Genomic DNA, 14,642 nt, shown 5'->3' on the forward strand with positions numbered 1-14,642 from the left:
TTATAGTCAACATTTAAGCTCCTCTTTAAAGTGGTATACACACACACACCCACACACACATACACACACACACACACACAAATACACTTACACACACACACACACACACACACACACACACACACACACACACTTTGGTTTAGTGCCTTAAGGCATTCAGAAACAATGCACAGTCTATAGAGAAAGCCTCCATACAGCATGGGTCCCACATTGTGCACCGAAGACTACCCCTGCCTCTTCCTTCCAATCAAGCATTACAGGAACACACGGCCAGAGCCAGGTTTTCTTCTTCCTTCCCCTCTCCTTCTTTCCCTCTCTTTTTTTTTAGACAGATCTCATATAGCCCAGGCTAGCCTGTACCTCACTATCTAGTTAAAGAAGACTGTAAACTTCTAATTCTCCAGCGTCTACCACCCGAGTGGTGGGATTGCATGCCTAACTAATGCAGTGTTTGGGGAGTGAACTCAAGGGCTTCACGCATGTTAGGTAAATACTCTACTGACTCCAGAGCCAAGTTATTGAAGGCTCATCAGAAGTTCAAGGGTAGATGCTCAATTTTATTTTGGCTTCCAAATAGTAAGCAGGATTTAAAGCAGAATTGGGAGCCAGGATAGCTGGCTACAGTTAACCTGGTTGATGGGTTCCTTGAACGCAGTACTGATGCAAAGAATCTTTCTCCTGAAGTCACAGGACAAACCCAAGTTGTGGGACCTCATGGAATTGGCTCTGCTGCATGCAGAGTTCAGACCATGAGGGAGGTAGAAGTGGGTTAGTGTAGTGGTTTGAATAAGGATGGTTCCATAGACTCATATATTTGAATGCTTAGTCATCAAGGAGTGGCACTACTTGAGAAGAATTAAAAGGTGTGGCCTTTTTGGAGTACATGTGTCCATGTTGGAGGAAGTATGTCACTGGGGGGTGGGCTTTGAAGTTTCAAAAGTCCAAGCCAGGCCCAGTGTCTTTCTTTTTCTGCTGCCTGCTGATCAAAGTGTAGAACTCTCAGCTGCTTCTCCAGCACCATGTCGGCCTGCATGCCACCATGCTCCCCACCATGATGATAATGAACTAAGCCTCTGAAACTATAAGCAAGCCCCGGTTAAATTCTTTCTTTCATAAGAGTGGACGTGGCCATGGTGTCTCTCTACAGCAGAAGAACAGTGACCGAGACAGTAATCTGAAGAGCCAGAAAACAGATTCAAATACTAAAGTGTTCCTGATTTACCTCTCTGCTGGTCTGTCCCACTTTGTACGTATTTAAAACAATGTATGAAACCAGGCATCTGTGAGCCACAGAGACAAACAGGAAATGACGGATAGGATTCAAGAGAAGAGCTTCCTGTGAGGACTACCTGACATGGGAGGTAGCCATGGGGTGACTTGCAGATGTCTCACAGTGCAGAGGGTAGTAGGCTATTTTTAATGAACCACGAATGGAACAAACTCTTTGTTGTCATGCCAACCATCTCTTCCACCTTCTGGACAACATGGAGATCATATGGTAGAATTCTTCGAGGGGACTTGAAAGCGTTTTGTTCTTACTGATATTGTGACTAAGGACGGGGTCCTTTCTACACCCCAGAGTGGAGGGTAGGAAACTGGAGTTGTAGCCGCAGACTCAGCTGATCGAAGGCTCAAAGAGGGATGTTGAAATGGGACAAGGACTATGTGAGGTTATTGTATTTTCTTTTCTTGGCGATCAGGCAGTAAAACCATAGTTCAGCTGTTTTGAGCAATGCCGCCAAAGAGAAGAGGGGACCTGGCTGTCTTCATGAATGACCACTTTAGTGACTGTTGGTTGTCAATCTCAATCCAAGAATCTCTCCCAGCAGGTGAGGCAGTGTATCTCTGTAAACCTAATCCCAGCACCTGGGGAGGCAGAGACAGGTGCATCTCTGTGAGTTTGAGACCAGCCTCATCTACATCATAAGACTCTATCTCAAAGGGGCAAGAGTGGTGGGGAGGTAAACAAAGAAAGAAGAAAGGAGCATGGGAAGGGAGAACATGTATGTGTGTGTGTGTGTGTGTGTGTGTGTGTGTGTGTTCTTGTGTGAAGGTGCAAGTGTACATATGTGTACATGTACAGAGGCTAGAGATCAATCTCGGGCCTTAGCCACTGTGTTGGCTAGTTTTATGTCAACTTGACACAGTTGCCTGAGAGGAGGAAACCTCAACTGAGAAAATGCTTTCACAAGATCAGGCTGTAATTTTCTTAATTAGTAATTGATGAGGGAGGGCCCAGCCCATTGTGGGTGGTCCTACTCTGGGCTGGGCTGGTGGTCCTGGGTTCTATAAGAAAGCAGGCTGAGTAAGCCGTAAAGAGCAAGCCAGTAAGCAGCACCCCTCCATGGCCTCTGCATCAGCTCCTGCCTTCAGGTTCCTGCCCTGTTTGAGTTCCTGTCCTGACTTCCTGTGATGATGAACAGATGTAGAAGTGTAAGCCAAATAAACCCTTTTCTGCCCAAGTTGCTTTTGCTCGTGGTGTTTCATCACAGCAGTAGAAACCCTAAGACATCCATCTTGATGGTTGGCCTGAAGCTCATCAAGTAGACTGGGCTGGCCGGCCAATCCCCAACGACCCAGCAGTCTCTGCCTCCCCGATGCTGGGAGAACAAGCACCTAGGCCACCGTACCTGGTGTGCTGTTGTTTGCCCCTTTTTATTTTATGCCGTTCTGGGAATTGAACTCATGTCTTTACACTTGCAAGGCAAACACTTCACTGACTGAGCTACTGGCCGAGCCGGAATCCTTTCTTTTTTGCTTTTTCTTTTTGTTTCATGCTGGGACCTCCACATGTCAATGTTGAGCATGCATATTATTATTATCTCATCTTGTTATTCACAGTTCAAAATGTGTCCTGTTCCTATTTCATTCATCCCCTCAAGATCCCTAGAAAGTCAGGAAAGAATGACACACTCATTACAGAGAAGGGAAAAAAAAAAAAAAAAAGCAGACTTGTAGAAGAGAACAGAAGCCTGAAATTCTTGTGCTAAATACATGATGATGCTACATGGAGAGGCCTGTCTTGTGGCCATCTGGCTGCCAGTTTTATCTAGAAGCCAACCTTGTATGGGTGTGCCCAGTACACCCAAACACTAAGGATGATAAAATACAACGGAGTTCATAAATGTCCTAAGGCAAATGTTCCTTGCTGTCAATGGGCAGGTCTTCAGCTGGCCTCAGGCGAAGCAAAGGCCCAGGAAGTGAACCAAGGTAAGGTGGCACCCATGTGCCAAGGAGCCTCATCACACGGCCATCAGACTTCTCTGGGAGCTCGCACCTATAGAAAGCCAAAGAAGAGAAGTCCAAGCAGCTGGGGCAGATCCAGGGACTGGCCTCGTGTTGAGCTCACAGTACCGAGGTGACTTGTGGATGTCCAGTTGGGAAAAAAAAAAAAGTCAGGCAAACCAGGCAAATCTCACTTAGTCCAATCGGTCACTAGAGCTAGAACACTTGGGGGATCAGTTAGGTCAAACCAAAACCGGGGGTAGAATGGAGACAATAGCATGACGTGCTTGCTCACAGGGTACCTTCAACAGCTCTATAGTAGCCAGGGTTGAAGAGAACACTGAAAGCCCTCAGCAACACACAGAATTGAAACTAAAACTTGAAACTCCATACTCTTCGGCAGGGCACCCAAGGCCCATTTTGCCCCCGCGTGGCCCCATCTCTCATCTTGCCCTTTAGTTCAAGTCCTGTCAGTCAACCATCCTTTCACCTGCACTGTTATGGCTCTCCACTTTACCTACCACCCTTGTCTTATTTTTTTTACTTTTACTATGTTCTAATACACATGTTTAAGTTACTTTTTTCTTTATGTGACAAAACTCCTGTAGGAACAATGTCTAGGAGGGGAAGGGTTTTTTTATTTTATTTTATTTTTGTTTTGTTTTGTTTTGTTTTCCTCCTGATTTCAGTGTATACAGCCCATCATGGCAGAGGCACAGCAGCTGTGGTGGCTGTGACTGCAGGAACCTGTGGCATGGCTTTGTCACATCTTGAAGGGTCAGGAACCAGAGAGAGCTAGACTGGAACCAGGCCTGGCCGTGCCAACAAAGGCCCGCCCCTTAATGACTCACCTCCTCTGCCCAGCCCCTACCTCCTAAGAGTTTCAGAACTTCTCCAAACAATGCCACCAGCTGGGGACCAAACATTCAAATACGTGAGCCACTAAGGGACATTTCAGAGCCAAGCTGTAATAACACTTAACATACACATTGCCATTTTAATTAATTAATTATGTGTGTTTGGATGTGTATGCACGTTTGAGTGTGTGAGGAGGCTACACGTCCACAGTACTGTTTCTTAGAAGCGGTCAACCTCACCTTCTTAGACAGGACCTATCCCTGGGACCTCTGATTTGGTTTACTGATTTGTCCACACTGGTTGGCCAGCAAGCCCTAGGGATCTGCCTCTCTCTACCTTCCCAGTGTTGGGATTATAAGTGTGCACCACCACGTGTAGCTTTTTATGTTTTCGCGGGTGATTGAACTTGGGTCGTCACGCTTGGGTCACAAACACTTTACCGACTGAGGCTTCTCTGCAGCATCCATCTCCGTCCCCATCACTGCCAATACATGCTCATAGTACGTATCGTAAACGTGCATCTGTCTTAGTCAGGGTCACGATTGCTGTGATAAAATCCCATGACCAAAAGCAACTCGGGCAGCAAAGGGTTAATTTGGCTTCCACTTCCAGTCAGGACCTGGATTCAAACAGGGCAGCAATCTAGAGGCAGGAGCTGATACAGAGGCAGGAGCTGATACAGAGGCCATGGATGAGTGCTGCTTACTGGCTTGCTCCCTATAGCTTGCTCAGCCTGCTTTCTTATAGAACCCGGGACCGCCAGCCCAGAGATGGCACTGCCCACCATGGGCTGGGCCCTCCCCCATCAATCACTCATTAAGAAAATGCCTTACAGCCTGATCATACGGAGGCATTTTCTCAGCTGAGGTTCCCTTCTCTCAGATTAAGTCTAGCTTGTGTCAAATTGGCATCAAACTAGCTAGCACGGCACGTGTATGTATGTATGTATGTATGTATGTATGTATGTATGTATGTGTATATATATATGAATATATAAGTATCATGTATATACATGTGTATGTGGCAAAGTGCACAATTTCCTGCTCTTAAGTATATTCACACTGATGTATAATCAATCTCCAGAATTCTTCATGTTGCAAAACCGAAAACGGCACTCATTTTAAAAATTCCCTATTCTCCCCTCCCCTCAAGCCCTGGCAACCACGATTCTGCTTTCTTTCTAGGAATTTGACTATTCTGGGAACTTCACATAGGAAGAATAATGCAATGTTTGTGTTTTCTGTGGTGAGCCTGTCTCAGTCAGACTAATGTCCTCAAGGTCCTCATGTTATAGCATGGATCAGAACTCCCATCGCTTTCAAGGCTGAGTCATCTTCCCTTGTGTGGATAAACCACATCTCCTCATGTGTTTCTTCGTTCTCTCCACATCCGAGAATATCTTCGGCGCTTCAATCTCTTGTCCCCAAGAAGCTGTCCTCATGGTCCTTTGCTGTAGTAGGTCATTGACCAAGCTCTTTGGAGCCCCTGCTCTGTGTCATGTGGCGGTGGGACACAGGGTTGAGAAACCAACCTCTTCCTCACCGCCTGTCCAGGCCCAGCTTCCTGAGCACACTTTGAGGGGCTCCACTACAGCCTGGCTGCCCGTGTTGATGACACACCGATGGCTCTGACGTCCACTTGGTCCTTTCTTTACCTGTTCTACCTGTAAGCACCTTGGGACCTAAGCCACGTTTTCCATCGGGATCCCTGACCAGCACAATGTATGGGACCCGGCAGACACAAATAAACGCTACTTAACCAGAATTAGAATCGCACCCCTGGGAATACAGCTTCCTGGCTTCTCAGCTGTTCACCAGTTGACAGGATGAGAGGGAAGTCAGTGCCCACTCGTTGCCAGCGCTGACCCCGACACAAGTCCAGGGCACAGGCTCGGGTTCCTGTGCCCCTGCTGCACCTAACCGTGTCCGCCTAACCGGAATGGCTCCTCACAGCCACTGATGTCACTACGTGCACAGGGAGAGTCTGAGCGTCAATTTGTCCTGAAATAGGTCGCAGGAATGCAATGATTCACCATGCTCTTCCACAGGCCAGATTTTCTCAGTGCTTTCCATGAACCCACTGAGTCCTCCTGATGTACCCGAGAGATGGGTGTTGGTCACAAATACAATAAACGTTTACACCGTGCCTATCTCACAAGCAGTGAATCTGAGACACACCTGAGTCCACATCTCCAAGGAAATTATACAGCCAGAGTGAAGGTCCAGGCAGGAAAACTTTATGACCTTTTAAAATTATGGCATCTATTTATTTGTGTGTGCGTGTGCACGTGTGTGTGTTGGGGGGGAGGCACATGGGTGGAAGTCAGAATTCGTTTTCTCTTTCCACCATGTAGGTCCTAGAGGTGGACCTCAGACTGTCAGGGCATGGCGGCAAGCACTTTTATCTTGCGAACCATCTTGACAGACCGAGGCTTTCTTCCGTAACCTACAGACCATCATTTAAAACGTTGCAAAAAGAGGGCAAGATGGAGAATTTTTTTTGTATTCAGCATGGCACTGAGCTGTGAGAAGGAACGGTAGTGATCAGTTTTCTGTGTCAGCACGGCCAGGCTACAGACTGCAGTTATTCAGCCCCATCTTGCCTGATGGAGAGAGTAAGGTACACAGCCCACCAGCTCCTCTTTAGGATGCTGCCAATGTGGCAAGTGGCCAATAAAGCCAGGGTTATCTAAACAGCGTGGCTGTCTTATTCTAAACACGCTTTTGTTTTCACTATTAAAAAGAAACAGCAAACATGAATGCTGGCATGGTTGTGAAGGTTTTCTGTAGATGTGATTAACTTCCAACAACCAGGTGGGCTCCGTTCGATCAGTAGGCATTTCCTGGAGGAAGAACTGCCTATTGACTGAGGTCAGGTCCTGCCAGTGAGCTCCCACCCGGCTCTTCCTCACAGCCTCTTCTTCTGTGGACTGGGGACTTGCCAGTTCCACAACCATGGGAACCAGGGCTTCGTGTGTTTCCGGGAGGCTCTGCTTCCCTGGCTGATGCCTAGACGATACGCAGGCCAGTGGTGAAGATTTGGGAGCAGGTGAGTGTTTGACTGAAATGCTGTAGATGATGTTCCCATAGGCTTGGGCTCCAGGGTAGCAATGCTGACCAGGAGATGGGTGGAACCTGTAGGGGGTGTGACCTACCAAAAAAATCATTAGAGACTGAGGGGGGCGGTGCTTGCCTTCAAAACAGGTTGTATTCTCCATCCTTGCTCTTTCTCATTTGCTTCCTGCAGTGTGGTAAGCGCTTTGCTTGCTCCTCTGCAAGCTCCCCGCTTGCCCTTGCCATCCAGCAGGCTCACCAGAGACCCATAGCTTTGTGTCTGTCTGGTGTTGGACTAGAACCTCTGGAGACAGGAACCCAAAGCAACCTTTTTTTTCCCCTTTATACGTTTATTGTGTCAAGTGTTTTGCTAGTGGTCGAAGTCTGCCTAACACAAATGAGGAGACAAGAAAGAAAAGACCAGAAAGGCTGGAGGTGGACAGCCTCTGTGGGGTGCGGACCGAACCGAGCCTGCTGAGCAGTGTTAACTCAGAAAGGGACGAGAGTAGGGGCTTGGGTTCCAGCTCCATCTCCCACTGGTCACAGAGGTGAGTTGGTCTCTGGGTACCAGAGGGCAGTTTGGATGAGGAGCTTGAGATCTCATCCCACGAAAAACCATCCTGGCCAGTTCTTTACAGGGGTGTTTCATCCTCCTCCAAAAGCTCAGCCTCTGGGGCTGGAGAAAACAACTCAGCAGTTAACAGCACATGCTCCTTTTCCAGAGCACACATCAGGTGACTCACACCTGCCTGTAACTCCAGCTCTAGAGGTATCTGACACTTCTGGCCCCTGCTGGCCCATGCACTCATGTGCATGGGCACACACACACACACACACACACACACACACACACACACACACACACATGATTAAAGACAAGTCCTTAAAAAGACAAAACAAAACAAACAAACAAAAAAAACAAAAAAACCCAACAAGGTATATGGCGCCTCTTGTCTCTAATCCTGACATTTGGGAAGCTGAGGCAGAAGGATTTCTGGGAGCCTGAAACCAGCACAGTGAGTTCTAGGCCAGGCCTGGGCTGCATTGTGAGACTCTGTCTCAACAACAAAGACAGAAGTGTGGCTTTCCTGAACAAAGTGCATGCTTTTGTCCCCAGAGGGTGATGGAGTACAGGACCCTGGTTCCCTTCGTACACACCCAGGCCTTTTAAAGGAGAGGAAGCAGGCTCCACGGCAGCTGTGCTGCTCCTCGGGAAGAACCCTGCCTCGCACAGGTCAGATGACTCGGACAGTGTCCGCTCCAAAGCCCGCCTTCCCCCAGGAGGGCAGTGCTGGCCACGAGGACCCTGTTCTAAACAGAACAACCGGCTGGGTACACAGAAGGACTGTTGTCAAGTAAACAAGCCTAAAGTTCTGTTCACCAAAAAAGCAGATTTCTTAAGGTGGCTTCTGTTTACCAGGAACCTCTCTTAACCTTCCCCCTAAAGTCAGCTACCTCTGGCAAGGGCACCTAGTCCTGGATCAATCTCAGTCAGCTCCGATCCCCACCCTATTGACTGTCTTTTCCACCATGTTGCTCTTCTCTTTGCTGCCTCCCCCCCCACCCCCCGCCCAGTGGCCTTGCAGTTTGATCCTCAATAAATCTTTCTTTCTTTCTGCCCATGGAGTGGTCTAGTTTGGTAGTTTCTCGGCACTGTTGCTTATAGACAGCGTGGCCGAGTTAACATTCATTCAAGGCCCACCTCGGACCAAGTGCTTAAATGGGCACCAGCCACTTTAAGCTCCCTAAAAACTCCACTACATACCCAATATACAGATGGAAAAACCAAGGTTTCCAAAAGGTGGCCAAGTCCCCTAACTTCCCTACAGTCTCACAGCCAGCAGGGGTGAAGGAGCCAGGGTTTGAGCCCGATTCAGAACCCTGCCCAGCCTGATCTTTCCCTGCTACTGTAGAACCTCCAAGCAAAACCTCCAAGTCTCCATTGGATCAACTGAGTCTGCTAGCAGGAGGCCATCAGGGGCATGAGGGTGGACTGCCGTCATTCCTGCATAAAAGGGTGTTGGGTGGGTATGGGACCCTAATCTGAGGCCCCGGCCAATCTCACCTGCCGTTGTATGCAGTTTACCCTAATTGCATGTGGCTCTGGTCTCGGGGTGGTAGAGTATTCAGGCTGGGGAGAACTAATGGAAGAGGGCTCTATCTATGTGACTGTAGGGAAGCCGCCATCCATGCTGCGTGAAGACTTTACCGTGTGGCTGCTTTGGGGTCAACAATGCTCCTTCCTCCAAGCAACCCCTCACCCATGCTCTGTAGGTAAGCCTGACAAACTCACTCAAGTTCCCCAGAATGAACGTCGGTGGAATTGAATTTGGGGGTGGTCACTAAACCTTACAAGGCTAGGGTAGACATTGTTTAAGAACACTCACTCACAGTGTCCACACTGGGATTTGATCCTGACAGGTGACCAGAGGAAACTATCCACAGGAAGACAAAGCCTGACATCTGCAGGTGGGATGCTGATGTTGTGAAGGCCCGTCATCACCCAGAACCCCTGACACCCTGAGGTGGGACTGTTGAGTGGAGGTGCCATGTGTCCTTGGGTCCTCCTCTCTGAGCATCCTGGGGGCCGACACAAGTCTGTTGTCGGCACAGCCTTCCCCAGTCAGAGCAGATACCGAGTACCTCGAAGAACAGCTCTGAAGCTGGGGTTTGCAAGGAGGGGCCCTGAAACTAGTGAGGAGGTTCCCTTTGGGTGCCTTCTCAGATCCACAGAAAGGGCCATGAGGGCCGAGCAGGGACCCCTGCCAGCTTCCTTTCCAAGCATCCCACTCTCAGCATCCCACCATCCTGCACCCCTCCTCTCCCAGTGCAGGGAGGATTTCCTATCCCTTTGTTTACGCTCATCAGATCAACCCATCATTCATTCAACAAGCATTCAGAAGCTCAGGAGTTATGCCTGGCCTCTGGTTGCCATGGCAGAGTCAGAAGGCGGGGCACCTACCGCCCCCCCCCCCCCCAACAACAGGCATCCAGCTCAAAGGAGGACGGGGCAGTTCCTCCCACCTGTGTGAGGAGGGCCTAACTGGGGTGGGGGTGGGGGAATGCCTGTCTGATCGCAGGGCCCCAGGGGAGAGGAGACACTGCCACCGGGATCTCCACTCAGTGGCTGTCAGCTTTCTCAAAACACTGTTGTCTTCTGGGGGCTCCGCTCCAAGACGCCTGGTCTAGACATTTACCAGCATCTGCCCACATGACTGCAAGAGCTTCCTAACCTACCAACTCTATCCCCCTTCCAGCCACCGGCATGATTACCAGAGCCACTTGGGCTAGCCCATGCGGGCCCACCCTGGCTGAAGTCTCTGCCTCCCATCTCCTCCCCCAGCACCCTTTCCTGAGCAGTAATCCCAGACTTTCTTTGCTCTGTGTTTCTGTGTAAGGACTGATCTCCTGCCCTCTGCCCTTCACTTAACTCTAGCTCTCAACCACAGTCCGGTCTCATTTCCTCCAGGAAGCATAAGCAGGCCATAAGCATCACCAGCACCCCCCACCCCCACCCACCCCCAACCCCTGTCTATGCTCAGTAACACATTCTGTAGACACAGGTGGGATGATCAGTTTCTGGGCTCACCCGTCCTGGGAAGTCCGTCTGTCTTGGAGGAAAGTATTGCCTGCCCTCTGAACTTAACGCGGGACCCAAAGACCGAAGGCAGAACCACCAACAAGTGCGGGAAAGCTTAAGGTTTTCTGGGTGGGTAGCTGGATCACCTCTCCAAACTCTAACCCCATGCCTCAGTTTCCCCTACTAGAACACCGTTGAGGAGGGTGAAGTCCGTGCTCCCTCACTCAGAGGAAGCACTCCCATTCATTAGCATTTGTGAAGGGCTCTGAGTGCCGCAGATGGAGAGGCTGCTCCTAGCAGGCAGCTTGGTGGGACTAAAAATAGAGTAGCGTGGCACCTTCTAACACGGAGCTGGGAAAGGGTGGAAGGGTGAAGGAAAGGTAGTCAGTGGTGGAGGTGGCTGGTCCAGGTCCTTGAAGGGAGCTCACACTGATGAGCTACCAGTGAACTACCAGGAGATATTGTCTGTCCTCTCCAGAGCATGGGGCTCCTGCACTGACCCCGTGCAGGCCTTCTCTTTGGGAAGGTGAGAGGCAGGCGGGGGACAAGGGACGGAGAAAAAGACTGGACCCCGGGACAGGACCGGGGATGGCAGGCAAGGCAGGTCAGGCCAGGGCTGGCCCTGGGAGGTGGTAAGGTGGTTGAGAGTGGCCTATCAATCAGGGTTAGGTAGCCAGGAGTGAGCCGGCCGGGCTGTGGAGCTGTGGGCGGAGAGCTGGCCGCAGCTGGGTCAAAACCTCAGAAGAAGGCCAGGGCCCACATTCTCCTGTGACTCAGGTCTGACTCAATGCCATTTCTGAAACAGCCTGGGGGGCGGGTGGGGAGAATGGAAGGTGTTTTTGCAAAATGACAAAGCAGCTTGTTTAGGGCAGCCAGGCGAGAGGTTGCAAGCGGCTAGGATGGGAATCACCCTGGGTCCGCTTGTAAGGGATTCAGGATCCTTGGCTCTCCAAGCATATCCGCCCCCTCTGTGGGGGCTACGCTGTCCCTAGACCCGGTTGAAGGGTGCCCCACCACCACCACCGGGCGGAGGAGAGGAAGGAGCCTCCCGGGAAAACTAAAAGAAAGGATGCCGCTGCCGCTGCCACCAGTGCAGAGCACCCCCCCCCCCGCGCTCCCCTATCTCCGCCCCCCACCCCACCCCCGCCCCCAGCCCCGGCCGCTGCCACTAGGAGGGGATTTCCTCCACTTAGAGTGTGGTCCCCGCCCCCGGCATGATGCTGGGAGAAGCCCGGGATGCTGCCCGTGGGAGCAGGCAGAGGAAGACTCAGCCGTGCCCTGAGCCCAGACTGGGGTGGGGGTGGGGGTGGGGGGTCAAGCCGGGATGGCAGGAGAGGCAGCTCTCCTCACCCATCAGGTGGGCAAAGAACCCACCCTAGAGAACAAGAAGGGCAACTGTGAAGGTGTCCTGAAACCCGCACACGCAGTGGAAGTGTAGTCTTTGGGTGGCGGAACCCACTATTTATACTATGAGGTCCCGGCTGGGCACAGAGAGCCCGCCTCTAAGCAGGGGCCACAGAGGCATCCAGCTCGCTAGAGCTTCTAGGGACTCCTCATGGACCATCGTGGTGCCTGCCACCCATGCGGTACCTGCCTGGAGTCCCCTGAAATCAGTCCACTAAAGCTGCGCTTGGAAAGTAAGGTTTCCTGAGCAGGTCCGTGATGTCCTGCTTGTCTCAAGGTCCCCGTTTGGCAACCAAAGGAAGCAGAAGTCAGCACATAATTACTAGTCCTCTCTGGCCAATCAGTGGAACAAATAAGCACGTCTCCTCTCTGCTTTAGGCATTATCCTTGGGGGGATATTACACTGTCCCTGGGGCTGGCTGTTTATGTACCCAGGGAGATGCTAGGGTGAAAAGATAAAGGTGGGTATCACTGAACGCAGGAACTGCACCAGAAGGAGAAAACAAAATTACATATAAAAGCTTATATGTTTCTAAACACCAAAACAGTTGCAGCCGCTGTTCAGGTCTCTGGATTGCAAATTTAAATACAAGCGGCTAGGATGGGAATCACCCTGGGTCTGCTTGTAAGGGATCCAGGATCCTTGGCTCTCCAAGCATATCCGCCCCCTCTTCCGGCACTCACCCACAACTAACCACTGTGATAGCAGGCCTCTTTTGTGTTTAACTAGGTAGCCTGATGTGAGCCCCCTAGTCTGCTCTCAATTAAAATACACATAATAAATGGGAAGGGGGAAAAAAGACTAGGAGAAAATATATGTCCAAATGATGGGTGATTTTCTTTTCTTTTCTTTTTTCCCCACAGACATCATATTTTCCATAGTGAATAGGAAGCTTCTAAGAAGGGAGACAGTGTTATCAATGTATAGTTTGAATGAGGTGCTGCCCAGAGATGATGTCTGAGTTTGCCTTCATGAGAGTAGGGGAGTGAATGAAGCGAGCTGGAAGAAGCCACACAGAGGAGCGAGCTTTGTCTACGCCTCTGGGGGTGGGACCAGAAATGGCAGGAAAATAGGCCTGTTGGGGAAAATGAAAAGTAAGGAATGAAGTGGAGAGAGGAGAAAACCAGGCCTCAGTCACGTTTCTAAGGAAGCCCCAGGGAGAGGATTCTGAACCCCTAATACTGCCCTGCAACCTGCCCTGCTTAGAATTCCCTGGGGGACCTGAGAGAGTGGTCCAGAAGTGGGCTGAGATTCCTGAAGGTTATTATGTGATAAATCTTTTTTCTATCTTTGGAGGTGGGAAAGCTGGGTGTGGGACATTAGATGCTGCCGTCAACATATTTGGGTCAGAAGGTGCCAAGTGCTGGGTGGAAGTCAAGGCAGATGGAATGGGCTGTTCTGGATGCATTTTCATTAATCTGGTCCTATTTCATAACTCAGTTTTAATCTCTCTCAGAGTAGAGCCTGTAGAGACATTCCATCAATAACCCCCACTTGGCCACTCTGCCTATCTCTCTGAGGTCCCCTCAACACACCAGGTCTAATATCAGCCTTGGCTTATTAAAACACTAGATTTTCAGGTGGTGGATGGCAGGTCTTGTCCCTTACACCTACCCCAGGCTTGTCAAACTGCCCCGGGTCCCCTTTCCCTGCCTAGAAACCTGGGATGAAGGGCAATTCATTGTTCCTCCCCCTCCTGGTCCAGCCCCAAGAAGCTTCTCTGGCTCCTCCCACTCCCACCCCAGAGATGCAGCTTGGAGAGCAAGGGAGGAGCCTCTCAGCAGCTCCTCCGAAGATTCCGAGCTCCAGGCTGGAAATAGAGGGCCCTTTGCTCACGTCATTGCATGAAATTCACCATCTGCCACTTAGCAAGAGAGTCAGGGACGTTTCATGTGAAAACTCTCGCTTGGGCAGTTGGCTGCGTTCCAGGGTGAAGACGCAGCTGGTATATTAGACCAGGGACCTGGGCTACTGAAGTGACGATTTCGCCCGATACTGGGCTCATGGGTAGCAAAGCCACAGTCATAGATGGCTTCTCTTTACACAGTTACCTCATTGAACTCACAGATTATAATGGGCAGCAGGGCTCAAGCAAGCCTTGCCTAGCCAGAGGGCCTGGGGTTCATCAGATTGGCCCAGGATGTGGGTGAGTATGGGTACCCCTCCTTAGACTTCTCCCTATTCCTTTACTTGCCTGCCTTGGAGAAGAAGAGGCAAGCAGACTACTCTTGTGATCATCTAAAAACCCCAAAAATGTCTGTTTCCTCACCACTGGGGGAAGGAAACACATCAGGACTTCCCCCTTCGCTGTCTTTTTAGTAGTGAGCAGTTGTGGTTGGAGTGGGGGTGGGGGTGGGGTGGGGAGGTCCTCTATCTGATCCTCTTGAGTGTGGTTTTTGGTAGCTTGGATTTCTTCACCTGCCTTCAACCTTAAGAGAGTCTGGGAGGAGCTGCTCTCTGCTGGGTGTGGCTGTTTTATGAGTTGGTTTTCTGGAAAGTCTCTCTCTACACCTCTCCTGGA

General features: G+C 50.4%; 1 protein-coding gene across 2 annotated transcripts in view; it reads right to left on the reverse strand.

Moving 5' to 3' along the window:
• The window catches only part of Pebp4 (phosphatidylethanolamine binding protein 4), a 245,232-nt gene that overhangs the window by 139,620 nt on the left and 90,970 nt on the right, over positions 1 to 14,642 (reverse strand). The window lies entirely within an intron of this gene.

This window comes from Peromyscus eremicus, chromosome 9 (genome assembly GCF_949786415.1).
Source record: "Peromyscus eremicus chromosome 9, PerEre_H2_v1, whole genome shotgun sequence".
Taxonomy (NCBI): Eukaryota; Metazoa; Chordata; class Mammalia; order Rodentia; family Cricetidae; genus Peromyscus; species Peromyscus eremicus.